At 54.4% G+C, this 7,426-nt stretch overlaps 1 long non-coding RNA gene across 2 annotated transcripts; it reads left to right on the top strand.

Moving 5' to 3' along the window:
* The first annotated feature begins 2,304 nt into the window (after positions 1-2,304).
* LOC118984850 (uncharacterized) lies at positions 2,305-7,213 on the top strand. 2 transcript variants are annotated; one of them, XR_005066003.1, is made up of 3 exons: positions 2,305-2,393; positions 4,913-5,020; positions 5,681-7,213. It is a non-coding gene; the product is annotated as an uncharacterized LOC118984850 (long non-coding RNA). The 2 variants fall into 2 exon arrangements; XR_005066002.1 differs by having other exon boundaries at positions 2,316-2,393; positions 4,874-5,020.
* Positions 7,214-7,426: the final 213 nt, after the last annotated feature.

Here is a 7,426-nt window from a genome sequence, read left to right as displayed (position 1 = left end):
AGCCATGGTTGTTGATTCTCGACGTTCTGGGTGACAGAGAGCGTGTAGTCAAAATGGCAGACACACTAGACCCATTTTTCTCTCGCATGTGATAAAGATGTTGGGAAATCAGGAAGAGACCTCGTTTCATACTAGAAACAGAAGTCAGGTGCGTAAGGAAGCAGAGGTTTGCTTCTGATGGTCTGAGTGATGAAAAGGAGGTTTTTGCAGGCATTAAAGTGGGACCTCAGGTTGAGTTCGTGGAGCTTATTAAGACCAGCTCTGTTCACAAAATCGAAGACCAATCATGACAGATGATTGGACAGAGTGTGATGTTTGATGTTATTTTTGTCTGATTGCTCAGGAAAAAAAAAATAAGAACATAAGGTGGAAAAATACCCTACTGGCCCTTTCATTCAAAATAAAATAATTTAGCCCAGGCCAGTTTGCTCAGTTGGTTGGAGCATCATCCCGTGCACCGAAAGGTTACAGGTTCGATCCCTAGTCAGAGCACACACCTAGGTCTGACCTCCACTCAGGATGTGCATGGGGGGCAGCCCGCTGATGTTTCTTTCTCTCACATCTTCCTTCCTTCCTTCCTTCCTCTCTCTCTAAATCAATAAAAACGTACCCTTGGGTGAGAATTAAAACAAAAAAATTTACACCAAGTGCTGCTGGGTCTCCTTGAAGGGCTGGCCTCTGCTTCTAGCCCCTCACACCCCTGTTTTAGAAACGTCTAGGGCATGTTTCCTGAGGGTTGTTTGTGTGTTTGTTTATTTGTTTTGTTTCACTAAAGAAAGGCTTTGCACAGTTCAGGAGCTGAAGCTCTTTCCCTGGAAACCTGAGCTGATGGGTCCCGAGGGTGACAGTGAGTTCCAGAGCCGAGGAGCAGCCTCACGCCGTGCACGGTGGGGGGGGGATGCTGTTCACTGGAACAGCCGTGTTTCTAATGCCATTGCTAGGACACAGCACTAAACGTGTTATGTTACTGATAAGTGGTGTTTTTTAAAATGCGCGAGAGGCAGGGCCATGTTATAATTCTTGTGGGCCCTAGAACTTCAGGAGGAATTTTCTTCCACAAAAATATATACATTAATTCTATTTTACAACTGCATTGACCTAAAGAAAAATATAACCCTGACTGAATTAAAAATGAGAACATTTTCTTTGACCCTAAAAGCACAGTTTCTTCTTTCTGGTTTTTAAAGAAATTAAAATTCTCTTGTGGTCTCCCCCAAGAAAAACATTTCTGTGGTTCTCTGAAAGGACCATAGGCCCTAAACACGGTGTTTAGTGGGTAAGTCAGCCCCGATTAAAGGAAGACACGAGGCAGGCAGCCGTGCACACCAGTCAGGAGAAACAGACCCGGGACAGAGAGAGGGGAGTGTGGGCTTCCGAACCTCTGCTAGGCCAGCTATTCGGTGTGTGACAACCTCCCAACGTGTATGTGTGTTTTTTAGCCTGATGGCTGTGGTTAGGAATTCTAGTGGGGTTTTCGAAAATTCTTTAAAAATGAATAGGGAGTACTTTCATTTCTGACACATGATGAGTTAGTTGCTCCAAGATTTCCTACTTTGGGAGCACTTGGATTCCGAATAAGATACATTTTCTGATGAATTACCAGAGTGGTAAGAAGGACGGGGATTTTCTGACCACCCGCCCCCCATCATAGCCCACCCCCAGGAAGCTAACAAACGCTGAGCAAGAGCAGGGACAGCTGGGTTGCCTGAGGGCAGAGCATTCAGGCAGCACTGAGGACACAGAGCCTCGGGTCAGTGAGAAGTGTCTGGGAACTGAGCGCGGCTTTCACACTGCGCTGGGCCTCTGCAGGGTCGGGGCTGACACCGTGTGCAGAAGAGTGTCACCACAACCAGACTGCTCTCCTAGAAAGTCTGCAAGGTCGGCCTCCAGCTTGCATCTGGGAGCCTGGACGTGCGGGGAGGGTCCTTGCTATTCCCTGGTAAGAGGGGCTCGCTGTGCCTACGCTGTGTACAGGCCACACAGTGTATGCTGAGCACTCACTGCCCTGAAGGTCCAGGTGGAGGTGCCTACCAGCTGCTTCGTGGCCAAGGTCACACTTGTTTCCAGCCCAACAGGTGTGGTGGCATCGTGTGGGCCGGTGGCTCTCAAACCTGGCTGGACATTAAAATCGCCATGGGAACTGTTCAGAAACACAGGTGCCACGTTCACGATGGAGCCAAACGGGAAGCAACCCGAGGCCCACGGGCAGCGGAAGGGTAGAGGTGGCGTGTCCACACCAGGGACTTCTGTCCAGCGGTGGGGTTGGATCAACCACAGCACACCCAATGCCGCAGGAGTGCACACCAGCCAACGACAGACCCACACATGGAAGAGGACAGATCGTCTGACCTGCTTACAGCAAGAACAACGCAGGCCAAACCCAGCTGTGAGAAGTCAGTATTTGGTTACCTTTGGAAGGGTGAGGGGTGAGGGGTGATGACAGGCAGGGAGTCTACACGGTCCTGGGTACAGATCATGCTTTGATCCCTGGTCTGGGTCACAGGGGTGGGGCCCATTGGGGAAAGCCCAGGGAGCTGACCGCGATGTGCACACTTTTCTTTGCGTTTATTAAACTTTAGCAGACATCTGAAAGTAAACATGGTACACAACACCGGGGCCGCCGCAGACCACCCGGAAGCCTCCCTGAGCCCCAGGCGTGAGGGGGTTTGCTCTCTCTTCTGAGGACTTGGCGGGATCCCAAAGTGCAAAGGTGCAGCCACGCCCCAGAACCGCTGCTGGAGGGCAGCGCCTCCCAGACTGTTGGCGGAGGGCAAGTCCCAGGGACATCTCGAGAAAAGGCAGGTTCTGCCTTCCCAGGGCTGGGCAGGACCCAGGGCTCTGCATTCTTGGCTCATAAGAATAAGCTCTCAGCCTAGGCGGACGCCTTCCAACACAGGAGCAGCAAGACTGTAAACTAATCTGTGTTAGTCCCTGAGAGAGCCTGGAAACCTGCATTTAAACAAGCACCCGAGATCCTTAGGCAAGTTTGGAAACCACTGATCAATGTCCCAGTATTCTGTTCAGATGAGGAGGTCCATAGAATCCACTGTTTTTCTTCCAATGAGACGGCTGGCATAAGGAATCTCAGAAGCTGCTTTTTCAGTGAACAACAATAAAAGAGATAAAAAATTAAAACATTAAAAAATTAATTTAAAAAAAGATGGGAGAAGAAATCAGCTAGGGCAGGAACCATCTACTCCACTCGGGGAGGTGGCTCAGACTTACCCGAGAGCCCCAGCCGGGATGGGGAAGTGGACATCAGGACCCCTGAGGCCCGCCCACCGCCCACCCCCCCATCTCCAGGAGGGTTCCACAGCGCTTCTGGGAACACACTACCAGTGGGAGACAGACTGGAACCTCCAGCATAGCCCTAAGTGAGGCCTGGAGCTGGGGGCGCTGCGGCTCTGGGACCTCACCTCACTCAGCACCACGGACGGGAAGGGGCGTGGTCTTGCAACTGCGCTGGGGTGGGGAAGGGCGTCAGGTCTCCAGGCCCAGGTGAGCCAACACGAAGATGCCCGGGGCCTGCAGGGAAGCAGAGTGAGCTGTGTGGTGACCTAACCTTTGTGTCCCTCCTGAGATGGGGCATCGCAAGAGCCCCCTCCTTTACTCCTTATCTTTCCCACGCTGCCCCTGGGAAGGGGGCGTGGCCCTGTGATTGGCAGATTCGGAGGAGCAGGTGCGGAACTAAGCGGGAGCGGCCTGCTGGAAGGGGGCCTGCCCTGTGGGCGGAGCTGTGGGTTTGGGTGCCCAGATCTGCCTGATCCGAGGGCCCAGCATTAACAAACCGACTGGGCTGAGGGACCTCAGGCCGAGCCCTCAGCCCAGCTCTCAGCCCAGCTCCCCCGCCCTGATGGCGACAGCCTGCGCCCTCTTTTTCTCACTGCTTAACTCCCAACTCAGCGCCTGGCTAGCGAAAGGGGAGCTATTTGCGGGGAGCGCTCTGAAGTCCTGATATAAGGCACAAATGAAAGGAGCATTTTTTTTCTAGAAATTTCAGTCTTGTCATGCGGACCTTGATCCCTGACCCCAGTTTAGGTCGGGTCAGTCAGCAGGTCGTTTGTGAAGACTTAGAGCACAGCCAGGACCCCAAGCCAGCAGTTGGCCCAAATGGGCCCGCCCCCAAAGAACCCCTCTGGTTTTCAAGTCCCAGACCCATCATCACTAGGCACCTTGAATGTGGCTCATCCCAGGAGAACTCACCACCCACCCCTCCAAGCTGGACTCACCCTGCGTTTCCCTGAGTTATGTCACCCCGCCCTTGATGAGACTGGCAAGGTGTCCTGGATTCTTTCCTCCATGTCACCCTGCCAGATTCCTTAGCAGGTGCTACCGAACCTTCTGCCCCCTCACGTCTCCCAGCAGAGCCCTGGCAGAACTCCAGTGCCCCACCCCCACCCCACCCCAGTCAGAAGCACCCCAGTCAGAAGCACCCCCTGCCGAGTGGCTGGGATGGGACTGCTCACATTGTAACGTGGACTGAAACTCCCTGGGCCCTGATTAAAATGCAGGTTTTGGTCCCTTGAGTCTGGGGCGAATGAGGCCTGAGAGTCTGCATTTCTAACCAGCTCCCCCGTGGCACCAAAGCTCCCTGGCCTGGACCACACTGAAGAGCAAGGCTCCGTCCGAGTGACATACAAACTTGGTGGTGCCTCCTCTGTGCCCAAATCCTCAGGCAGTTAGTCCCCCTTTGCATGAAACCACACTCCTTCATGGTCACTTTGGGCCAGGCCCTGCCTTCTATTCCCAAACTCACATCAGCCAGGTCCAGCAAACCCTTTCGCGTGGGTCTGGGCCCAGCCAAGACCTCTGGCACCGTGGGGCCTGTTTCCTGGCCTTTGAACACTCGGTCTAGAATGTCTGTCCCTCCCAGCCCGCTTCCTCTTCAGCTTTGCTTCCGCTCCCACCCAAGATGCAGGTCAACCTTCCCCTGCCCTTCGACCACCCCTGATGGAGCTGGAGTCTCTTTCCTCTGTGCCTCCACGTCACAAATAAAAACACTCCGGTCAGCACATGTTTGGTAAGTAATGGTTTGGGGTAACTCTGTCCATCCCACTAGGCTGTGAGCCCTTTGGGGAGGCCTTAGCCATCTCCCTAAAGAGCAAGAGTTTGCTCCCCTGTGATTTATTCTTGGAGGCAGTTATGGGGAACAGATGGAAAAGCGAGATGGGAAAGACGCTCTGCTGGGACCCTTTGTGGACAGGTGGAGGGGCGTCTGAGAGGGGAGACGCCAAGAAGGGAGGGTATGCCCTTCACCTCCTGTCACCGCTGGTCAAGGCTTGTCCTAGGGCATGTGAGTGGTCTGTCATTTGAAGGTTTATGTGTGTTCTAGATGGTTGTGACAGCCCCTTGCAGAGGTGACGAAGAAATTCAGGGCAGAGACACCTGGGGCCACTGAGGCAAAGGGCTGCCAGGCTCCACCTGGGCACAGCTGGCTGCCAGAGTGGAGCTGAGGCAAGAAGTAGGTCAGGAGGATCGGGGGTGGGGCCCAAAGCATCTGACACCAGGTGGGGACCGCATCTCTTCAGGTGTGGCCCAGGACAGGACGGTAGCTCCTGGCACAGTGTGGGCGGGGAGCCCAATGCACGCTGAGTGAATGAATGAGCGAACCAGTGAATGGGTGGGTGAGTGAGTGAATGAAAGTAAGCAACCTCGTTTTAATTGTGGATCTTGTTGTCAGAGTGATAACCCGATAAATATTCAAGGGAAGACAACTCTGTGCCCCATTGCCATTTGGAGGACCAGCCTCAGGAACGGAGGCTGCGTGCGGACTCTGGCCCTGATTGACTCTCCCAGGCCCTGGCCAGTGCTTGCTGCCAGTTCTAGAACCAAGCCTTTGACAGCGTTCTGGTATGGATCAAATTTGCAGTCCGAATCAAAGCTGGAAGAATATGGAATCGACCATGGGCAAGGCTAAAATTAGGAAGAAATAAACTTAGCAGGAGCAGGAACAAGAAGGGCCCTGTCGGAACCACGTTATGTGTCGGCATCACGTTATGCAGCGGGTGGGGCATGAGGATGGGTCCAGGAGATTCTAGAATCCCACTGACCCCCCTGGGTCAAGGCATCGTGTGGGAAACAACGCCTGGCAGTGTGCCGGGAAGGCTGGCCAGGAGTGACAGTTGAAAGAGACTCGGAGATGAATGACATTGCCGGGCAGAGGGGCTTCTGAGGGTGCACCAGGTGTCCCCCGTGTGACACCCCCTTTTATGGGAAGGTTTGCATGAATTCCCAAGACCGTGCAGCTGGTACCAATGCAGACCGGCTTCCCTGACTCCTGGAACATTCTCTCCCGGGTTCCCTTGAAGGCCCTGTTCCGTGCGGGGGTGGGTCTCATTTTCACCTGTTCCCCACTCTTCTGCTCCCTGTGGCTTTAAATGCTGCTCCTTGGTGACTGAGACCACCCAGCCTGCCCACCCAGTCCTGCCCCAGAGCTACGGAGGCCCATCCATACCAGGAAATCATCTGGACTTCTCTTTCCTGTTCTGGCTAGGCTGGCCCGGAGACCCCTGCCGCTCGGCGACCCCTGCCACTCGGCGCGGCCTGGCTGTGTGGGTGAAAGGCCGTTCCCTGCGGCCTTCTTAGTGGTTCTCACAGGCCTGTGCCCACCGGGTGCTTTGTCTCCCTCTTGCTGGACAGAGAAGTGTGATGCTAAAACAATGCACAGGAGTTATCAGATGCTCGGCATTTAGAAGACCCAGGAGGCAGGGTCATCAGGTGCTCACACAAACTGCAAGGGTGGGGACAAAGAGGGACTTTTTCTCCCACCAGGACCCTTCCGCCTTCATTCTGTCACTTGCAGAAGAGCCTGGAGGGCCAGAGCTGGGCTGCTTTCCTCCCGAGAGCTCCCCTCCTCCTCTCTGGCCCTTTAGCTTGAGGAGAACCAGAGTGGAATGGACGGGGATGGATCTGGGGTCCCAGGTGGGGTCCCCTGCTCTGCTGGCTCCTCCCTCCCCGGGGCTCCCTGAGCCGGGAGCTGGCAGAACTTCCAAAGGTGACTGTGCCAGGAAGTGATGCATGAAGAGAATGCCTGGGATGACCTCAGGGGTTCACAGGTACAGTCACACCCTCTGCCCTGAGTGGCCTGGGGGCTGATGCTCATCAGAATCAGTGAAAAATAGAACTCGGCAGTATATTCGTGTGTACACTTGCACTTTACTTCCGCAAGGGCGTCATTTCATTCCATAGGGACGTCATGCCAACTCACTGTAGCGGGGATTATGCAGGCAGCACCTGGGCTCAGGTCTGGCTCTGCCCCCCGGAAGCCGCATGTCTCTGGTGAGTTTCTATTCCAGGAATCTTACCGGGTGCTAGGCACCCAGAAGGCACTGAGTCTCCACTCTTCCTCACTGCCCCAGTTGTCTCTTCGGTACTTTCCAAACCAGCTGGATTGGCCCCTCTGTCTCACTGGATGTGTTGGGGAGCC

The sequence above is a fragment of the Sturnira hondurensis genome, unplaced genomic scaffold, assembly GCF_014824575.4.
Source record: "Sturnira hondurensis isolate 20B ecotype Veracruz unplaced genomic scaffold, ASM1482457v3 Scaffold0003874, whole genome shotgun sequence".
Taxonomy (NCBI): Eukaryota; Metazoa; Chordata; class Mammalia; order Chiroptera; family Phyllostomidae; genus Sturnira; species Sturnira hondurensis.
The sequence above is the reverse complement of the archived record's forward strand: the minus strand, read 5'-3'. Positions and strand labels throughout refer to the sequence as shown.